The sequence below is a fragment of the Schistocerca piceifrons genome, chromosome 3 (genome assembly GCF_021461385.2).
Source record: "Schistocerca piceifrons isolate TAMUIC-IGC-003096 chromosome 3, iqSchPice1.1, whole genome shotgun sequence".
NCBI lineage: Eukaryota > Metazoa > Arthropoda > Insecta > Orthoptera > Acrididae > Schistocerca > Schistocerca piceifrons.
This window is the reverse complement of record NC_060140.1, coordinates 610,823,688-610,846,957: the sequence shown is the minus strand read 5'-3', so window position 1 is coordinate 610,846,957 and position 23,270 is coordinate 610,823,688. Positions and strand designations below refer to the sequence as shown.

The 23,270-nt window shown below is 43.8% G+C and overlaps 1 long non-coding RNA gene across 1 annotated transcript in view; it reads left to right on the top strand.

Moving 5' to 3' along the window:
• Window positions 1–23,270, top strand: part of LOC124789665 — a 712,930-nt gene that overhangs the window by 268,639 nt on the left and 421,021 nt on the right. Inside the window, exon 2 of the long non-coding RNA XR_007016151.1 lies at window positions 4,316–4,373. This is a non-coding gene — a long non-coding RNA (uncharacterized LOC124789665). The remainder of the gene's footprint in view (window positions 1–4,315; window positions 4,374–23,270) is intronic.

Genomic DNA, 23,270 nt, shown 5'->3' with positions numbered 1-23,270 from the left:
CACTAATCCCGCCCAAAGAAGTAAACAACCATGCATGAGCAGCGCCTATTAGACGGAGGGAGTCCGACAGCTGATCAGTTCCAATCATTCCAAAAAATGATTCAAATTGTTCTGAGCAAAATGGGACTCAACTTCTGAGGTCAGCAGTCCCCTAGAACTTAGAACTAGTTAAACCTAACTAACCGAAGGACATCACACTCATCCATGCCCGTGGCAGGATTCGAACCTGCGGCCGTAGTGGTCGCGCGGTTCCAGACTGCAGCGCCTAGAACCGCACGGCCACTTCGGCCGGCTCCAATCATTCTACCAGGAAGGAGGTACACGCCTCGTGTTGTCCGTAGTTAAACCATGCCTAGACGGTCAATACCGCCGTTCGACCGCGTCCGCTTTGTTACTTTGTGCCAAGAGACGCTCTCAACAAGGGAAGTGTTCAGGCGTCTCGTAGTAAACCAAAGCGATGTTGTTTGGACATGGAGGAGATACAGAGAGACAGGAACTGTCGATGACATGCGTCGCTCAGGCCGTCCAAGGTCTACTACTGCAGTGGATGACGACTACCTATGAATTATGCCTCCGAGGAACCCTGACAGTAACACCACCATGTTGATTAATGCTTCATGTATAGCCACAGGACGTTATGTTACAACTCAAACTGTGCGCAATAGACTGCATGATGGGCAACTTCACTCCCGACGTCCATGGCGAGGTCCGTCTTTGTAACCACGACACCATGCAGCGCGTTACAGATGGGCCCAGCAACATGCCAAATCGACGGCTCACGATTGGTATCACGGTCTCTTCGCCGATGAGTGTCGCATATGCCTTCAACCAGACAATCGTCGGAGACGGTGGGAGGCAACACGGTCAGGCTGAACACCTTAGACATATTGTCCAGCGAGTGCACCAAGGTGGAGGCTCCCTGATATTTTGGGATAGCATTATGTGGGACCGACGTACGCCGGTGGTGGTCATGGAAGGCGCTCCTACGGCTGTACGATACTGAATGCCATCCTCCGACCGATAGTGCAACCATATCGGCAGCATATTGGCGAGGCATTCGTCTTCATGGACGACAATTCGCGCCCCCATCGTGCACATTTGTGAATGACTTCCTTCATCTTAACGACATCGCTCGACTAGAGTGGCCAGCATGTTCTTCAGACATGAACCCTATCGAATATGCGTGAGATAGATTGAAAAGGTCTGTTTATCGAAGATGTGATCCACCAACCACTCTGAGTGATCTACGCCGAATCGCCGTTGACGAGCGGGATAATGTGGACCAACAATACCTTGATGAACTTATGGATAGAATGCCTCGACGAATTCAGGCATTCATCAATGCAAGAGGACTTGTTATTGGGTATTAGAGGTAGCGGTGTGTACAGCAAATCTGGACCGCCACCTCTGAAGGTCTGGCTGTATGGTGGTACAAGATACAATGTGTGGTTTTCATGAGCAATAAAAAAGGGCGGAAATGATGTTTATGTTGATCTCTATTCAAATTTTCTGTACAGGTTAAAAAAAAAATGGTTCAAATGGCTCTGAGCACTATGGGACTTAACCTCTTAGGTCATCAGTCCCCTATAACTTAGAACTACTTAAACCTAACTAACCTAAAGACATCACACACATCCATGCCCGAGGCAGGATTCGAACCTGCAACCGTAGAAGACCCGCGGTTCCGGACTGTAGCGCCTATGACCGCACGGCCACCACGGCCGGCTCTGTACAAGTTCCGGAACTCTCAGAACCGAGGTGATGCAAAACTTTTTTTATGTGTGTATAACCAAATTAAACGAAGTTGTGGTCAGTGATTTACTGTATAATAAGAACTATCACCCCTGCACTTAAGCATTAAATTACTTAACAGAGCCGCAGAATAGCATTCACACACATACTCAAGCACACTACGTTATCATGAAGCAAGCACAAATTTTATTATTATTACACAATTTTGCCTCCAGGACAAAGATAAACTTGAATGTTACATGATTATTCATTTTTCTTGATTCTTTCTTCATTTTCTCTTCCTAAAACCTGTGTTGCTGTTCCCTTTTACTCTGTACATATTTTGCCAGTTTTCTTCCATTCTTCTACTTAAATTTTCGAGTTCATAATTTTGTTTCTGAATTTGTATCTTTCATTTATCATTTCAATACTGATCATTGCTTGCTTTAGGTCTTCTTCTGTTAATTGAAACCAGTTGGTTTCTTCTATTGATTTTTTTATTGAACTGTTTACTATATCAAAATCCTCTTTGTGAGTCTGTTGTTGTTGATTCTATATAAGAGTCCATATAATGTTAGTCAGCGATCATGTCTGTGAGTCTGTCTGTATGTTTAAAAAAGTCTCTGTCTCTTCGTCCATATACCAAATCTGTGTACTGCTCCAAATATTTTTCTCAGGATTTTACGTTCTATTTTTTTCTATCTTTCTGATGTCTGCTGCTCCGATTGTGATCCTTTCTTACGTGTAGAGTGCATCTGGTAGTACAACTGTACTGTAGTGCCTGAGTTTAGTCTGCCCTGAAACATTTCTTTTATTGTGGTTTGTATGCTTTCTGAAGTTTTTCTGTTCTTTGTTTGCTGGATGCCTTGTTCGATCCTCCTATTTGTATATATTCCCGAAGAACGAGAACAGTATTGTAATTTTTGAAAATCATACGCTATCGAAAATACTGGGCAGCTATCAGTGACGTATACTTCGTCGTGGTAGATTCAAGTAGCATTGCTCAGGAGCTTTCGTTGCCTATTCAGGAGTCTAATGCGAAAGCCCACTTGATAACCACAGCTAGGGCAAGTGTGTATCATCCTGAAAGATGGGTTCGTAGGAATCACGTGTTTTCGCGCTCGTTTCACGGCCATATTGTTGAGGCAGGTGCCTTTGGGGAAGTTGCTGCTATCCTTGAGTTCCCATCATCTGCTGTGGTCTTGGGCTAGCTCTTCCCATTCGTCGCACTTGGTGTGATCTTCAGAATGCAGTGCAAGACATCGAGGCAGTCTCCTGGTAAATGCTGTCCCACTAAGTAGCGTACATCGAGAAAGACAAGTGTATTCCATACGATGCAAGTATCCTAGCCACCTCAGTCGGCCGTTCCCTATGAGTGGCGCTGATGCTCGGTAGCTTCGCAATATTCAGGATCGTCTTATTTGTCACATAGTGCTTCCATGAAGTGACTAGAATATTTTTTTTAAGCACCAAAGTTGTACCAGTAATTACTCTTACCGCAACACATAGCCATTACTTACCATTATTGTCCACAGACGTTGGCGACCATTGACTACGTCCACTCAGTCAACAAAAAATAATGTATTTTCCCTATCTCATACAGCGTTTACGTATAAATATTGTCTTTCATACTATATGTTCTACTATATGCACATTTTTTGATGTTAAACAGAACAATTGAAAAATAATAAAAAATAAAACAGAGATATTTCCAAGCACAACTAACAGATTGCCGCCTATACTGAGACATTTCAAAGTAAATTGTATAATGAACTGAGAAAGGAGAGAGAGAGAAAAAATTGTGTGATAGATGTGAAAACATGAGCGTGGTGTTCAGTGTGCAACAAGAATTATTAGACCTATCTTTGTTCACCAATCGATAACTTATGATTGTTTTGTGGAAAATACACTACACCCTATTTTTTAGAGAACTAACAAAAAAACAAGGATAATAGTGAGGAACACCACGTGACAGCTTCATAGACATTGTCTGTTTTTGTTTTTGCTTTGCCTTGTGTGAAATAACAGTGTAGGTCTTTCCATTACTAGTTAGTTCTCTGGACAAAGGTTGCAATATATTGTTGACATACCAATCAGAAGCTATGGATTGGAGAAAAAAGTTCGCTTTAGTAATTTCTGCTTCACTAAAAGCACATCGCACTCCTATTTTCACATCGTGCAGAGTCTGTTGATGTAACTGATGAGAATTTTCAGAAGTCGATTGTTCTACGAGTTGTTGTGCGGCGATGAATACAACCATATTTCGCCGTACACTAAAAATCATTAAAATATGAGCCTCTCCTTCATCCACAGACTGCAAAATAACCAGTTGCAGTATAGGCGTAAGGATTAACTTGGCGTTTCTGCTCAACTCCGAGTCTAATTACGAACTTCGATATTACAAGAGCACAAGCGCATCATTTGTTGAAAATATTGTGTAATAAAATGGCCAGTAGTTCGATACCTATGTCGTACGAAAGAGATTTATGGAATATATATTTTAGAAAAATGCTAGTATTATAATCATACTACTAGCATCTCTTTCTTGAATGTTCCCTTACATTATTGTTTCCGCTTGTTTCAGGTTAAACAGCGCTAGTCCTTCCCTGAAGAACGACACGTTGTACAGCAGCGGGTGACAAGTAAGTTACGTCTAGCATTGTGGCCAGAAGATTCCTAACAGCAACAGGCACTCATTTTCAATAACGTACTGCTCTCCTAGAGAAAAGAAAAAATATCAAGGAGCTCCGCTTGACTCATTTAATCAGTCCCGTGGGGCGTAACTGTCAACGTCTAATGAGATTAGCACATTAATCGTTTACTTAAATGACGGTTGGCCCCGTGCAGAATCCAGCTCTATCATACACTCCCGTTGCTTTCCTCTGCTGTGGATGCGCCCCACTGCCTGTCGGCATGACGACTGCGGTCTGTAAGCACAGCTGAGCAGCGAACCCTGCGCCAGACAGCGGCAGCCGCTCTCCACACATTTTACTGGGCCGTCCCATCCAGTGTGTTACGCAACATGAGTAGCTACATGTTGTGCAACGCGCCACGATGTCCTCTACTTCCCTCCCATCTACTTGCGGTGACCAGATTTCTTTCAAACCGTTACGTGACCACCATCTCTTTCAGACGAATGCTTTTCCCCCTCACCTCATTTACATTTTCCTGTGCCACATGTAACCACTAAGATTTTTAGGCGTCCACCTAAACATACCGCTGAAAAAGAAAGGTTCAGCTATAATGAAAATGCCATCGACGTTTAGTAATGTAAACGCTTTCGTCATGGAAGGCTGTTGGCGGTTATAAAACCAACTGGCAGTTTTTTTTACGTTCGTGGTGTTTGTGATTAAGAAACGTCAGGGGAACATTGCCCATTTGGTAAAAGATGTATATTTCTCACATTTGGTTATGAGCATCAAAATGATATTCAGTGTCAAATCTGAATCAACATTAACTGTGACCGAAAGATAACTCCCACGTAGCAAAAAGGACTTGCATTATATTTCTGTTGTGCTCAACATTCTGGAAACTTTCAATAAGTTGAGTTGTTTAGTGAGCTTTAAGATTCAGTTTCTGAACGGTCATTTCCCCTTAAAATTTGTGTCATGTAAATCAGGAAAATCATGAGTGCTTTCCTTACGATATCAATCCAATGGAAAGATTGTAATTGAACTGCTGGAATAAAATATGTTGGGACACTGCTATTTGTCACTTCACCAAGATGTACGATATTTAAGTCATCAGAGAAAAAGCTATAAGAAGAAGAAAGAAAGGAAACAATAGCAGACTAACAAACAACTGATATAGAATAAACAAGTGTTATCATGTTTATACTTCAGTAAAACCCTTGCTAATATTGACAAATTAATTTACTTTCATTCAAAGTACTCGTACATGTTGTTTGATATTTTTCTATGTTAGAATGAACTCAGAAATGCTGACAAAATTGTAGGTGCGAGATAGAAATTGAGATGAAATATAGATTCAGGGCACAGCATGTCGTTCATTAAGCTGTTACCTAACGAAAATTAGTCAAAACTATATTTTTATTACTTGATTAATTTACCCTTCGTCCCAGAATTAATCTTCAACTCTCGAAGTTTTGTTGGTTTGGTTTGGTCGTTTGGGGGAGGGGACCAGACAGCGAGGTCATCGGTCTCATCGGATTATGGAAAGACACGGAAGGAAGCCGGCCGTGCCCTTTCAGAGGTACCATCCCGGCATTTTCCTGGAGCGATTTAGGGAAATCACGGAAAACCGAAATCAGGATGGCCGGACGCGGGATTGAACAGTCGTCCTCCCGAAGTTTTGTCACTAGTTCAAGTGTGCCAAACATTTCAATAACTATTTAACTGCTTCCTTGTTTTTAGATGAAAACGAAATCGTGAGAGCGGTTAAGGCACGGTACTCGCATCCGGCAGACATGGACTTCAGTTTCCCTTCCGGTCATCCATACTTAGGTTTTCCGTGAAAGTCTTGTGGAAAATTTCAGGTTGATTCCCTTGAACGCGACCGAATTCCTTCCCAGCCTTACCCTCAGGATCCAATAACTTCATCGACGGGATGTTAACTCTGACCTTTTTTTTTTTCTTTGTTACAATTTCTCGTCAAACAGTGCTGAGCAATAGCAAGCGAGTCTTTCAATTCAGTCGCAAGTTAGTCGTCTTTTGATTACTGACAATTATTTATGACTGCAACTGATTTTAATAAAAACGCCAGCGCACCTTAATTATCGTCCACTTCAGAATCCCTTAAACCTTTGTTACCAAGGGATCTTCTTGATTACATATTATTTCTAGAGAAGAAAGGCGGAACTGTCACAGGCTGCATTGGCATTCCATATCATTTTGTGGACTCGTGCGTGCGTGTGTGTGTGTGTGTGTGTGTGTGTGTGTGAGTGAGAGAGAGAGAGAGAGAGAGAGAGAGAGAGAGAGAGAGAAATACAAATGACTCTGATTCCTCCACGTTTTGGATCGTCGTCACAAGTTTTGATTGCCTGTTCATCTCTTCACTGAGCAATATGCTCCAGATCTTCTCGGCGGATATTGCACTAAGGCACCCTATGTCATCTTTAATCAACGCATTACGTTGAGCAATGGTTCTTTCAATCGAAGTAATTCTGTTATTCATGTTTAGTGTTCAGAGAAAGCAACTGAACATTCGAACTGTAGAAAGGGATTTTTTTTTAATATAACTGTTGACCAGAAGCAGCGGCTGCCAAGACGACTATCTCATTGCGTCGAGCACTAGCCTACTGGTTTCAGCAACGTGTCTCTGATGTTTACAACCGAGCGCAGCACAGCATTTCCAATAGTACGCCGGGTAGTCAGCACGGTGGGACCATCTGCCTAATGGCGTGTTGATCTGTCTTTGACATGCTAAACAGCAGCAGTTAGGCGTGGCGTGACTGCATAGGTAGTCCTTGGTGCGTGTCCAGAAGCATATATCCACGCTCAGGTCACGCAATTTCTCCACCTGTGAGGGGACGTGCTTTGTTAGTTCTGGTTTGTGATCACTTGGGACAAAAAATTAATTAACCCCAGGAGAAGTCACGCTGGCGCGCTGTAACACCGCCTAACACCGCCTTTAGCCTTCATAATGGTACCAGTTCGGCGAGGAAGAGCGTCCAGTTGACTAGACCCCGTAGAGTTTCCGAACTGCGGGGATGGTCATCACTACGCTTCACTCACTGTTCCAAACAGTCCCACAGGTTTGTAACGGGTGGCTTAGAGGGCCATGCAGGGGCGTAGGATGTTCTTCACATCAGGGTAGTGCGCGTGCAGTTCTGCATACCACACTTCTCTTGTACTTAGTCGCCCATTATAACGTACAGGATTATATTAATAAAATATTCATCGAACCAATGACATATTTGCGAAGACCTGTCGTATGTTGGTCAGATGTCGGCGACGGAGCACGTTGTGGAACGCCTGACGAAACATCGGGAACGGAATTCATGTTCACGTGCATCTATTGTTTGCAAATTGTCGTGACTGAATAAAACAAGCTGCGTATCACAAGTGTGATTTTTAAAATGGTGCTGATTCTCTGAGAGAAGCTGGTTTTTCCACATGAACGCAACACTGTTTGAGCTTAGAATTTGCTCTACCAACCTACAAAAGACAGACGTCAGCGTTATTGGTCTGTACCTCTGTATATCCGATCTTTTTTTTATCAACAGGACACACGACACTTTTTGCTGAGCAAGGAATTCGTGGAGCATAGGAGCAAATCATTATCTTCATCGACATCACAGCTTAAGCCTCCAGATGTTTTCGGCCTACCTATTGATCGTGACATTTTGCCGAGGGTGTCTGCATAGTTTGCCTTGCTGTTTGTCATCGTGGAATGCGCTAGCCAGACTAACCTACAAATGAACCTTCTGCGAAAGAAAAGGGAATTATACTCGGGTACTGTGACGAAAATTTCCACGTCAGTGGTGCTAGGGCAGAAAGCGAGCCGAAACTGCGTACTGTGGGCGCGTTCATGTTCACGTCGCACGGCGAGCCTGAGGTGATGTCAGCAACCGCAAAGTGTCTCGGCTTACTATTCTGTGGTCCGCAGTCGTGAGACGCCGCCAAGGCTCCGGTTTCCATCACTCCAGCCCGTTGTGACGTAACGACAGCATTCTGCACATACCAGCACCAGCTGAGGGCGACGCCTAGCTAGACTGCGCCGGATTTCACCGCGCCAGCCGAAAGCAACAAGAACTGACCTCTGCACGATTAACGTTCGCAGGCAACCTGTAACACACAGTGCGCCAACAACTCACACCGTTGAACGGAATCACTCCACTTGTTGGATAAGGTGGTATTCCGCAGCAGAGTGAAACTGTGTTCCAGAACGCGATTTGGATCCAGGTCCTAGCCTACTGCTCGCAAAGTTCTTACTGACTGCTATCCAGGCACAACACACCACCCGCTTTCACAGCTTCAGTTGTGGTAAATCGCCTCTGTAGAAGCTTCATAGAAGTGGGACGGCGGACATTCTGCTGCAGATGGGGAGATTCAGTTTGTAACCTTCTCATTTATACTGATAAGACAGTCGTACCGAAGATACACAGAAGCCCCCATCCCCACCCCAAACACACATTGGATAGTTTGCGTTCCTTTGTATGCGGCGTCAGTTGCTGTCCGAATGAAGTTGAGTGAAATGGGAATTTTATAGAAAGAGTTAAGTAATTAGAGCAACGCTAAGCAGTTCACTACAAAATCATGAGATTGTAGATATCCAGTAGCGGCTGTAGTAAAGTTAAAAAAATGTTATTTGTTTAGCAATAAAAATATTGAGATTAGAAATAAAGTTCCGGCTTATACATATTAATTTTCTTATAGTAAATAGAAAATCCACGGTTATGTAGAATCATGAAAGTGTTAACTCGTTTACGGACGTTTCTTTTCTTGCGTGTCAGAGGGTAAATGTGTCAATGTTTGTTAGCGTAACTAATTCTGTGTCAGGTGTTTAGCATACTAACTTCTACTTCTATTGCTCAGCGTCATACTGATAGGCAAGAAGCATCAGATTACACAATTCGTAAAAAACCAGTACGACTCGCAACACACTAACCATGCTCGCATTCTTCCTTAGAAAGAAAATTGATACATCTACGAAAATTAAACCTGATCTTAGTATATCTGTCGTAAAATGCAAAAAGGCTATTGTCACACATTTGTATTGATATCATAAGCGTAAAAAATTGCCCCAAATTGTGTACGTAATATTCATACCACGATCGTAATTTACATCCTTCTTCAGCGTAAGTTTCGTTGTAACTGCCACTGAACCTAGTCTCACATAGCTGAAAAACGTTAAGTGATCTAGAAAGTATTATTAGCGGAAGTTCACAATGACAGCGAACTCAAAGCGCCGGCCAGGGTGGCCGAGCGGTTCTAGGCGCTACAGTCGGCGACCGCGCGACCACTACGGTCGTAGTTTCGAATCCTGCCTTTGGCATGGATGTGTGTGATGTCCTTAGGTTAGTGAGGTTTAAGTAGTTCTGAGTTCTAGGGGACTGATGACCCCAGAAGTTAAGGCCCATAGTGCTCAGAGCTATTTGAACCATCTGAACTCAAAGCAAGAATTTATTTTCGTTGTTAACAGCCTACAGAAATGTGTTCTTTAACTATGTAAAAGCAGGAGCACCGAGAGAGATGGCATACCGATAGTTTCTGTTATTCACTTCATGGGGACGCCGAGAAACGCGACCTTGGTCCACCACATGGTTGAGCTCCGAGTCAAAATTACATTACGCCGTAGAACAATGCATAGTATTGAAACTTCCTGACAGATTAAAACTGTGTTCCGGACCGAGACTTGAACTCGAGACCTTTGCCTTTCGCGGGCAAGTGCTCTACCAACTGAGCTACCCAAGCAGGACTCACGCCCCGTCCTCACAGCTTTACTTCCGCCAGTACTTCGTCTCCTACCTTCCAAACTTTACAGAAGCTCTCCTGCGAACCTTGTAGAACTAGCACTCCTCAAAGAAAGGATGTTGCGGAGACATGGCTTAGCCACAGCCTGGGGGATGTTTCCAGAATGAGATTTTCACTCTGCTGCGGAGTGTGCGCTGATATGAAACTTCCTGGCAGATTAAAACTGTGTGCCGGATCGAGACTCGAACTCGGGACCTATGCCTTGCTTGCTTCTGTAAAGTTTGGAAGGTCGGAGACTAGGTACTGGCGCAAGCAAAGCTGTGAGGACGGGGTGTGATTCGTGATTAGGTAGCTCAGTTGGTAGAGCACTTGTCCGTGAAAGGCAAAGGTCCCGAGTTCGAGTCTCGGCCCGGCACACAGTTTTAATCTGCCAGGAAGTTTCATGTCAGCGCACACTCCGCTGCATAGTGAAAATCTCATTCTGGAAATGCATAGTATTGTTTCCTTCAGTCAAACGATTTCGGCCGATTTCTCTGTAATAAAAGAGAAGTTACCCTATTACAACTCACCTAGACCCGTATTCCAGTCCCACTGCGCCGCATCACGCAGAACGCCTCAGTGCCCACAACTGTGAATCGTGAGGTCCGCGCGCGTAACCCTGACACGTTTCTTGCCAGCGAGCGGTTTCTGAGCCCCACGGCTTGCAGGGGACCAATGCCGAGGCAGATCTGCCTATTAGCCTCCATCTGTAACGCAAACTGCCGTGGCTAAGTGCCGCGTCAGACACGGGCTGTCGCTGTCACGGCCCGCTTTCAGTAGTCGCTGTAAACACTTCCCTGCAGCGCTACATTCCCGCCTCTCCAGAATCCAGCCGAGCTGTGTTGTCCAGCTTCTCTCCGCTGTCTCTAGTGCGGCCGTGAGATCTGTGTTCGCCCACAAATACTCATCCCCCGACTCAGTATTCCTTGGGGGTAACATGGGGATGTCTTACTTAACACTTAGGTGACAAAATTCATGGGATAGCGGTATGCAGATGGCAGTAGTATCGCGTACACAAACAGTAAAAGGGCAGTGCATTCATGGAGCTGTGGTTTATGTGAAAAGGTTTCCGGCGTAATTATGGCCGCACGACGGCAATTGACAGACATTGGACGTGGAATAGTAGTTGGAGCTAGACGCAGGGGACATTCTATTTCGGAAATCGTCAGGGAATTCAGTATTCTGAGATCCAAAGTGTCAAGCGTGCGCCGAGAATACCACATGTCAGGCATTACTTCTCACCATGGACAACGCAGCGGCCGGTGCTTGCAGTTAACGACCGACAGGAGCGGCGTTTGCATAGTCAGCGCTAACATACAAGTGAAACTGCGTGCAATAACGACAAACGTCAATGTGGGACACACGACGAACGAATCCGTTAGGAAATTGTGGTGAAATCTGGCGTTAATGGTCTATGGCAGCAGATGACCGACGCGAGCGTTTTGAAAACACAGCGACAACGCCTACAGAGCCCCTCCTGCATTCGTAGACGACTGGAAAACAGTGGCCTGGTCGGACGAGCCCCTATTTCGTAAGAACTGATGGCAGGGATCGAATGTGGCGCAGACCCCATGAAGCCCCGAACCCAAGTCGTCAACAAGGCATCGTGCAACCTGGTGTGGGTCGATAGTGCTTGGGCTATGTTTACATGGTGGACTGGGTCCACTGGTTCAACTGAATCAATCATTGACTGGAAATGGGTACGTTCTCCTACTTGGAGACCATTTGCAGCCATTTTCGATGGATATTTTATGGATGACAGTGCACACGTCTGTGGGCCACCATTGTTCGCGATAGGTTTGAGGAACATTCTGGACAAATTGATCGAACGGTTTGGCCAGCCAGATCGCCCCAATTGGAGAGAATGGTTTGGCCTCCCGGATCGCCCGACACGGAGCCCATTGAACATTTATGGGACATAATCGAGAAGTCATTTCGTGCACGAAATCCTGCACGGGCAACACTTCTTCAATGATAGATGGCTATAGAGGCAACTTCCAACGACTTGTTGAGCCCGTGCGGCGTCGAGTACCTACGCCGGGTAAAAGGGGGTCTGACACGATAGTAGAAGGTATCCCATGACTTTGGTAACCTCAGTATGTGAGAATATCGTACTGCGTTGGTGGAATTAGTTGGACACTGCCGTCCTTTGGCTGTGTAGATATTTATCAAGCGTGCAACTCTCTCTCGACGGTGAAGGTTTTTAGCGTGTTTGTAAATTTTGTAGCTGAGTGCGCCGCATAGGAAACGGAGGTCGAATCTGCATCAACACTATCTTATGTCATCTCTCAATAAACGCAGCCAAGTCTTCCTAGCTCGCCGGTGCAATTCTGTAAATCAAAATATCTTCTATACCTCTGATGCCTCTGGCTCGAGCAGCGATCTGTTACAGTGTTGTGATGAAGCTACGTAGTGGAGACTGGATCTGAGCCCACAAGATGAAACAAATTCCTAATGGGTTATGCTACGTTCGCTTCTTTCTGCTATATGTAAATGCTGAGTTCTGAATTCACTGCGAGAACTTCTAGCTTAATTTTAAATTTCTCAAGCAATGTTCAAAATGGTTCAAATGGCTCTGAGCACTATGGGACTTAACATCTATGGTCATCAGTCCCCTAGAACTTAGAACTACTTAAACCTAACTAACCTAAGGACATCACACAACACCCGGTCATCACGAGGCAGAGAAAATCCCTGACCCCGCCGGGAATCGAACCCGGGAACGCGGGCGTGGGAAGCGAGAACGCTACCGCACGACCACGAGCTGCGGACTCCAAGCAATGTCAACCGGCCGGAGTTGCCGAGCGGTTCTAGGCGCTACAGTCTGGAACCGCGCGACCGCTACGGTCGCAGGTTCGAATCCTGCCTCGGGGATGGATGTGTGTGTTGTCCTTAGGTTTGTTAGGTTTAAGTAGTTCTAAGTTCTAGGGGACTGATGACCTCAGAAGTTAAGTCCCATAGTGCTCAGAGCCATTTGAACCATTTTTCAAGCAGTGTCAATAACTCACCAGCTTTAGCATTATAGTTTTATAACATGTAACTCTGTGTAGTTTAACAATTTATTGCGCTTAATGTTGCCCGTTGCGTAGAGAGTAATTTTAACGTTAAAAAAGTTTGGCTGTGCAAGTTGATGTATCTTTGCTTGTAATGATTGGTTACCTTGCAGACGCCAATCAATTGTTACCTGAAGATTGCCCTTAAGCCGAAAACTAGAAATAAAAATCGGTGCAACAAAAACAGTGTACTTACTATTCAACCTTAAATATGCAGTTGCTCTACCAAGAAGTAACTGATAGATCCATATACAAGATTAATTTTAACTCTTTCCTGTGGGCACTCTTTATTTCTTTTCAGAAGGATCAATGCCGCTACCATGAGGTATTTTGTGAAACTACCCGAAACATAAATCAGTATAAGAAACTTCCTGGCAGATTAAAACTGTGTGCCCGACCGAGACTCGAACTCGGGACCTATGCCTTTCGCGGGCAAGTGCTCTACCAACTGAGCTACCGAAGCACGACTCACGCCCGGTACCCACAGCTTTACTTCTGCCAGTACCTCGTCTCCTACCTTCCATATACAAGATTACCGGGCGTGAGTCGTGCTTCGGTAGCTCAGTTAGTAGAGCACTTGCCCGCGAAAGGCAAAGGTCCCGAGTTCGAGTCTCGGTCGGGCACACAGTTTTAATCTGCCAGGAAGTTTCATATCAGCGCACACTCCGCTGCAGAGTGAAAATCTCATTCCATAAATCAGTATAGTTAGTAATGGCTTAAAACCAGAATTTTATGGAAACAAGTCTAGTGGTTGAAAGACGTTTTGACTCATAAAACACAATACTTCATTCTGGTCACTGAATGTCGCATTGGATATTTTTGCTAGAAAATGGAGTAGAACCTGATTAGATTTTTCAGAGACTGCTACTAGTTACAAAGTTCTGTTGACTACTTAAATTATTTAGTGGAGCAACATATTTTGAGGTATAAAACTCATTTTCATTTGTCATTACGAAAACATTTAGCAAAAGTACACGTAAATACTAAAGTTGTTCTGCACAGTCTCGCTATGTGCCGTGGTCATCTTGTGAATGAGGAACAAGATATGAGAAAATATTCACTTCGTTATGTTACTCTGCTGTTCGCATATTTAAAAAAAGACTTATTATTTTTACATGAAGTGGCTGTCTTATTGTGGTGTGCTCAGTTATCTTCATTGATATGATTTCTTAGTAACTGTTCTTTAGCTTGCCAACGATACTTAACACAGGACATCACAGTTAACTCTACTGGGCCCTAGAAACGAGACGGCTATCAAAACAAATTTGTTGATCTTGGTGTTGTCAGTCACTTGTAATGTTTTCTGCACGTTTTGCTGTAGCATCTCTGATGTTGGTTGACGAAACATATTACAATAAGAGAGACTATGATAATTTGTTGTTAACAATGAGAGTGTAAAAATTATGTTAAATAACTGCGAAGGTAATGCTTGAACACAGTTCATATATATCCTTAATTTTTACTTGTTTCCTATTTTAACAGTATTGAATACAAGTTGGTGAAGAAATGTGAGTTCTTGAACTCTGTCATTTCGTTTATGATCTCGATTTTCCACTTGTGGTCGAGGATGAGTATTTCCGTTTATTTTCCAGCTCTTCTCTGAATATGTAGTAATTTGTTATCGTTCTTTCTTGCAACGCTGTGTCCTGCTTCGTTCATACTGTTCGCTATAGCTGACTTGGTTGATTTTGTTAAGTCTGAAAAAGTCTATGTTTTCTTTAAAATGGGCATTGAAAATATCTGCCGGTTGAGCCAACGTAGCATTTGTTGCAATGGCTGTCTGCTACTTTGCAAATCCCTGATATGCTCAGTTTCTCAGCTGGTTTTGAAATGTCATGTACTATTTCCTTCCTAAAGTTGTTGCTGGTGGCTAAAGTGATCCTCGTTTTAAACATCTTGGCTATTTTGTTTGAACTGCCTCCTAAATAAGACATAATTGCTCTTCGGTTATCAGTCAAAATGGATCTGAAGTGGAATAGAGATGTTCATGTTCTCAATATGCAGTAACGATTTAGCTTCTGTCGTGGCAGCACTTTTATATTTATCACTGTTAAAATCTGATTGTTGCAGGAAATTACCGTCACAGGATGACGGCAGGGTAGATGACCTGGACACTGTTTCCCGTGTACTGAATTCAAGATTTCTTGAAATGTGAATTGCTTGCACAATCGTGACGACGCAAACTGAGGAGTAGCAGTGAATCTCAGAGTTTCGCAAAACAAACTACTCCTCCCTCCAACAGATTCCTGTTTAAGTTCATAATCTGATTACTTTAGAGAACCGGCATTGAAGCTAGATTGTGCAACAAATATCCTGCCTCTATCGTACATCTTGCAACAACCAGGTGAGAAGCATGTTGGAGTCGTGGGATACTAAACTACAGTCGCTCGACTGTCGAACGGTATCGGGACCGGACGAAATTTCTGTGAGATCTACAGATACAGAGATCATGCGAAAGAACTAACGCCCATTCTAGCAGCAGTTTATCATAGGTCGTTGGAGACAACGAAAGCCACCAAACGGTTGGGAAAAAAAGAAGAAAAAAAAACAAAACAGGTCAATCCCGTTTTCAAAGACAGTCATGCTGCATTAGAGTTATGGAACCTTACACTTACGGTTACGGTTAGCGTTTTGTCATGCTGGAAGATTGCGTTTTATAGATGTGGTTTTATTCTTAAAATATTTATATTGGGTTTTATACGATTGTACGTGTTATTTTGCCAGTCTAGGAGCTTCACATTTTCAGTAATCGCACTTTTAATGTAGATTTTAGGTATGGGTCTAATTCCACATATAGTAGGTTAGTACATGTTTTATTGTAAGACTCTCGTTTTGCCGTGTGAAATAATTTTAATTAATGATTACGCATTTAGCATTTTAATCATTACATTTGCGGTAGTGGTTAATCATGTACCCTAGCTATAGTCGGAATACGTATGATGTTCCTGGCGATAGCGCCCTGAGAAACAAAGCTGTGGCTTTTAACCAACATAAAAGAGAATTTTTAACAGAACATTTTCATTTCCAACTATCAGAATAATTTATTTCATTCTCTTTTGAAAAAAAAATACGCGATAATTCCGTAAACAGGGATTTCTCGGAACCCAGTTCGCTCTGTTCGGCCATGAAATCCAGACTGTCGTACACAAAGGCACATAAGTGGATGGCGTGTTCCTCAACTTCCGGAATACATTCGATAGTTCTGAAATACCGTTTAGTGCAAAGATACAAGCTTATCTAGTACTGGACCAGATTTATTAACGGTTTCAGGATTTCCTAGCGGACAGAAATCAGCACGTTGTTCTTAACGGGAAAAACTCGACAAATGTAAAGGTAATTTCGATAGTACGAAAAGGGAAAGGAAGGAAGATTAGGGTTTAATATCCTGTCGCATCAGCAGAGACGGACCAAACCGGCGTTATAGACCCGTTCTATGCGGGGTGTCTCAAAGTATTCGCTTCAAACGTCCAAGGGTTATGTATCACGTCATGGGGAACACCTCTTGTTTGAGATAAAATGTTCGCTATCGCGGCGAGGCTAGTCATCTTTCATCATTGGTTGTGCTCCTGAGAGGCGGCACAGAGTGGGCACTCAGCCATTGCGTGTTGCATATGATACAGTCATCTACTCCTCTCCGAGTGAAAGATCGCAGGCCGAAGAAAATTCGCTTCTAAAAAGACACTCTTTATCATGGTTTCTTTCTGAAAATCAGTCCAGCAATTTACTGGGGTAAGTATAAGGGGAGATCAGAAAGTTTACGTTTGCACACGTTGTTGCAGCGTATATGCAAGCCAGCACGACTCCGATGTGGGATTACAAGCACAGACATGTAACCAGAAAGTTGGTGTGACTTTAGAACGGAAACTTTTTGATCGCCCCTTATAGTATGCAGATGCAGCACATCTGGTTAGTAGTTAGGTGAAATCTCGTCGTTCCAGGGCTAGTGAATTCAGTAAAAAGAAGCTTAGTTTCGCCTGGAAATGTCATCGAACGTCTTGTCTCCAACGAAAGTTTTTCATCGAGACGTGATCTATCACACCTATATGTCTGATGCAAGGGTTTTTGGAACATAGGGCATATAAATGATCTAGTAGATGATGTCGGAAGCTCCATGAGACTTTTCACAAACGACGCTGTTCTCTATAGAAATATTAAAGCCAGTTGAATGTAGCGAAATGCGAGAATACATGCATAAGAACAATGACGGCTGCAGGCACTGAAAATTGGCCCAGAACGGAAATAAATATAGCGTACTGCACAGAATTAAGCGAAAAATCCATTAGTGTTCAATTACACTGTTGGCGTTAAGCCACTGGAAATAACGACAACCGTAATACACCAAGGAGTGACCGTCAGGAGTGACCTAATGTGGAATGACCAGTTAAAACTGAAGTAAAAGCACACGTCACGCTGAAACTCATTGCAATAATCTTTATAAAATATTCATTCGAGCGATTCCTTAGTATTATTCGTCATCAGAGAACCATCAGCAGTAGAGGGTAAGAGGAGTCGGGGCAGACCGAGGAGAAGGTACCTGTATTCGGTTAAGAATGATTTTGAAGTAATACGTTTAACATCAGAAGAGGCACCAATGTTAGCACTGAAGAGGGGATCATGGAGGAACTGTATGAGGGGGGGGCTATGCTCCAGACTGAACGCTGAAAGGCATAATCAGTCTTAAATGATGCTGATGCTGCTGCTGCTGCTGCTGCTGATGATGATGATGAGAGAACCATCACAAGTTGACAAAATACAACGAAAGAGTGGCACGTTTCGTCACGGAATCGTTTAGCAAGTTGCGATAGCGTTACAGTAATTCCGGACAAACTCCAGTGACAGACCTTACGGAGAGGTTCACTGTTGAAACCCAGAGGGAGTACTATCCACAGAAGACCCTTGCACAGACGTTAATTGACCAACGTGAGACCCTAACAGAAATCAGACGTCATACTGAAGTTTACCGACAGTTGGTTTTCCGACGCATCAGTCTCACATGGAACAGGGAAGGGCGTAAATAATAGTGGTACCAGAAGTACCTTTCACCACACTCTACAGGGTGTTAAAAAAAGGTACGGCCAAACTTTCAGGAAACGTTCCTCACACACAAATAAAGAAAAGATGTTATGTGGACCTGTGTCCGGAAATGCTTAATTTCCATGTTAGAGCTCATTTTAGTTTGTTCTTCCACCTACACTCAATGGAGCACGTTATCATGATTTCATACGGGATACTCTACCTGTGCTGCTAGAACGTGTACCTTTACAAGTACGACACAACATGTGGTTCATGCACGATGGAGCTCCTGCACATTTCAGTCGAAGTGTTCGTACGCTTCTCAACAACAGATTCGGTGACCGACGGATTGGTAGAGGCGGACCAATTCCATGGCCTCCACGCTCTCCTGACCTCAACCCTCTTGACTTTCATTTATGGGGCCATTTGAAAGCTCTTGTCTACTCAACCCCAGTACCAAATGTAGAGACTCTTCGTGCTCGTATTGTGGACGGCTGTGATACAATACGCCATTCTCCAGGGCTGCATCATCGCATCAGGGATTCCATGGGACGGAGGCTGGATGCATGTATCCTCGCTAACGGAGGAAATTTTGAACATCTCCTGTAACAAAGTATTTGAAGTCACGCTGGTACGTTTTGTTGCTGTGTTTCCATTCCATGATTAATGTGATTTGAAGAGAAGTAATAAAATGAGCTCTAACATGGAAAGTAAGCGTTTACGGACACATGTCCACATAACACATTTTCTTTCTTTGTGTGTGAGGAATGTTTCCTGAAAGTTTGGCCGTACCTTTTTGTAACACCCTGTATAAAATGTCCTCCAGAGTACGTTTGCAGATTAGGGCGCTTAAGGAGGCATTCAGTTGTTACTTTTTTTCTCATTTAGTACGTGAATGACACAGAATACGGCTGATACTAGTACAAAATACTCTCCACCATGCACTTTTCACGTGTTTGCTAAGTATATAGAGGTGGATTTGAAAGTGATGGCGATATGGTGCACCTCGTTTTGTGAACGCTGCGTATGAGGTGCTAGTTACATCTTTAGCATGGTTTTCAGCGTCCTGCCACTGAAAAAAAGGCCCCCCAGTCAGACGACGCACAAGAACTACATATCCTTAAGTTCGACAAAGGAGCGCCTCTGGTAGCGTGTGTTAGCTGTTTACGAGGGAATTAACCGTCGCCCGGATACCTGCTTTCCCTCGGCGCCGCAGTAACGGCTAATTATGTTCGCCCGCTGGGATTTCTTGGAGTGCGCATGCGCCCTCGGGCAGCGGGTCACTACGGGTCGCACCGGATCCGCGCTCACCACGAGGGCTGTGTCTTCCTGTATATTTTATTGGTAACATACCCATCTCATTCATACGCTTTTCAATAACAATTTCCTGTGACTACAGAGGCTATAAAATTCCCATTTCAAATCCTGCTTGCCTCTGACGTTTCAAAATGCGTGTACGTTCTTTTCGACGGTACCAGACATCCATCAAATTCATTGAGTAATTAGGCCGCGCTGTTATTCATACACAATTTATTCATAAATGCACGTAGTGTAGTCACAGTTTCAAAGAGCAATGCATACGATGATCACTGCCACTGTATATACAGAGTGAGTCTGCAATTTATATACAAACTTATTACAGCGAGTCAATTAAAGGTAAAGCTAATGTTGCATTAACTCAGCTCTGGAAATGCCTGACTTACCAGCTTTGTGTATTAACGTGCTACAACAACATTGCTATAGATTTTAAGTTACGGGTTTATTCGTACTTCTAAAACACTAACCAGAGGCCAACTGGTGTGGCCAGCTCTGTAATGAATCACAACAGATGTTCAAAGAGTTCCTAGTCTACTTTATTGCAACTGTAAGCTCATTTTACACAATCTTCTTTATGGTAAAAATCTGTTGCGATCGGTGTACGACAAATGCCAGCACGCAAATCAGCCACAAATCAAGTTGCAAAGATCAGTTATCATTTGATTGTTCCGAGTTCTAAAACTCAGAGGGAGACTGTTTATTCTCAGAACTAAGGATCGGGGGCATCGTCTCGGCCATCCTGATTTAGGTTTTCTGTGATTTCCCTAAATCTCCTCAGGCAAATGCCGGGATGGTTCCTTTGAAAAGGTTACGGCCGACTTCCTTACCTATCTTTCCCTCATTCGATGAGACTGATCATCTCGCAGTTTGGTCTCTTCCCTCAAAACAACCCAACCCTTTATGTCTTTCTAAACAATATTTTATTGTTTCTTTTCTTATAGCGAGTCATTGCAGAGGTTGCACGTGGAATTTATATTTTTCCTGCAAGTATTCTTATTCATCCTCAAGGGAGACCAAATAACAGAAGGTTATTTAGATTTTACAATACCTTCACAAGGAAACACGTACATTATGTCAAAATAAGAACGTAAACAGGTGAAAAATGGTATACTGGTAGTGAAGGAGAAAAATATTTTTGGAAGTTATTTGGCACCTCGAAAAGAAAGAAAAAATAATAGGTAAAATAAAAAGGCAGTATGTACTATCTTCTAAATACAGTTTGTTTGTATGTACATACTTTCTGGAGCCAAAAATGTTAATGTCTTGAAATGTTTGGACGACACCTAACCTATTCTGCCGCTTCTACGCAGTGGGGAGAATTTACCAAACGACCAGTGACGCTGCGTTAGGCGCACTTCGCACGAGTAGTCGATTGTCAGAAGAAAGCGTTTCGTGTAAAAGGGGCTGATTGTGAATTATATCGATGAAGCAGTCGTGAATTGCCACTGTTCGCTGTTTCGTACACTAAGGACTTTAAATATCTCTCTATATAGAAATCTGATGATTTCATATGTCGACTATCCAAGGCCTTAGTTATCTTTGATGGTAAATGTCTGTCATTGAACATATTAGCTGAAATAACCCGGAGAACTAACGTGCATAAGCTTGATATGTGAAGAGGAGCTTTCAGAAACTGAATAGGAAGTCTCTTTATCATTACCTGTAAGACTGCTGATACAAGATAGCCATCAACGTTTTCCTCATACATTAAGGCGTAACTGCTGCCCATGTTTACCTGGGATGATACGACATAGGCACTCGCCTTCCCATAGTTGTGAAAACGCCTGCGACCGTATCTTCGGAATGTTGCTTCAACTATAAGCAGCACGGAGGCGATAAACTACGGGTTACCATCTTTATGGCGGAACAGTTGATAGTTTACCTAGAATGAGGACATCCTAACACATGGAGATAAAGTCGTCTGTTGTAAAGCCGTTATACAAGTGCATCGCGAATCAGTAATTCCGCAGTAGTTGTCGACAATTTGTGATTTATTTATCACAACATGTTTCAGGACTACATATCCTATTGAAACAAGGATGAAAATTAATCAATAAGTGAATGAGTAACAAATGAAGTATATCGTGGTAAAATGACTGTAATTGCCAGCGCGATAGTAAATTACAACCCAAGACTAGTCTTGAAAATAATACCACCAGTTGTCACTAGATCGCGTCATGAGAGAAAGTTGGAAAATTTGACAGAATCGATTGCTATCTATTACTTATTTATGTATTAGTTCCCGTAGTTGCATGTGATCTGCACCCTGGAAGATTTTGTAGTCAGTATTTCTCAGTTCTTTTTATTATTAAAATCCACAGTGCATTAAAGAGGCTAGGACCGGTCGAGGACATGCGAGTAATACCAAACAACAGTCGCTAGATCGCTGACTAAGCGAGAGATGGAACAGAGCCCGAGATCTCTGAACAGTAACGAAAACTGTTCGAACAGTTAAGAGTTGAGCTCAGACACAGCCCTAGCCAGCACGAGCGTGAAGGGGCTTACACAGGATCTAGTAGCATCGAGTGCTGAATGAAATCAACCTTCGGCTGCAAACCGCAAAATTCTGATGTCCTTTTTTTTTTTTCCTTGTCTCCATACTGCATATTTGCAGGGCATGCAGTGAGTGGCAATCTGCGGAACAGCAGGGCACTGTAGCGAGCGTGGCGCTCACGAACCCGGCAGCTGCGTCGCGTCGGCCAGTTGTCACTTTCGCGCGCAGCCGCGCCGTTCACAGCTGCGCGCTAGTCGCAGCTGTGCCGCAGCAGCAGCCGCTGCGGCGTGCGCACGGCGCGGCTGGCCCTGGGGGACCGTTAGCGCGCCGTTACGGCACCAGTCCTCCGCAGCTGCTACTAGGCACCGCCGCGCCGCTACCGTCCAGTACTTCAAAAAAAGCTGCTTTAGGTGGTGGGGGGCGTGGAGGGGAGTCTAAGAGTCACAATTTCTTACTATCGCTTCGCTCGCCCTCTAATATAGTTTGTGTCACCCTCACTTTTGTCAGTGGGCTTGCTTCGTTAAGTTAACGGTTCCGTCAATGAACCAACACGGGGTGTGGGCAGTACTTTGCTAACAGCCGAGCCACTCATTGGCTTGTGACCATATCAGTTGGACCTTATACGACTGCAAAACAGTGACCTGGTCGCATAAGTCTCGTCTCGGTTGGTAAGAGCTGATTTAGGCTTCGAGTGTGGCGCAGACCGCACGAGGCCTTGGACACAAGTCACTATTCAAGCTGCTGGTGACTCCATAAGGCTGTGGCTGTGTCTGCACGGAATGGACTGGGTCTTCTGGTCCAGCTGAACCGATCATCGCTGGAAATGGTTACGTTCGGCTTCTTGGAAACCACTTGCAGCCAATCATGAACTTCAGGTTCCCAAACAACAATGAAGTTTTAATGGATGACAATACGCCATGTCACCAGCCAGCAATTGTTCGTGATTGGTTTGAAGAACATTCTGGACAATTCAAGCGAATGATTTGGCTACCCAGATCGCTCGACATGAATCCCGTCCAATATTTATTGCAGATAATTCGGAGGTCACTTCGTGCACAAAATCCTGCGCCGGCAACACTTTCGCAGTTATGGACGGCTTCAGAAGCAATATGGATCAGTATTTGTGCAGGGGACTTCCAACGACTTATTGAGTCCATGCTACATACAGTTACTTCACTACGCCAGGGAAACGGAGGTCCGATACCATATTGGAAGGTATCCAACGACTTTTGTCACATCTGTGTAAAC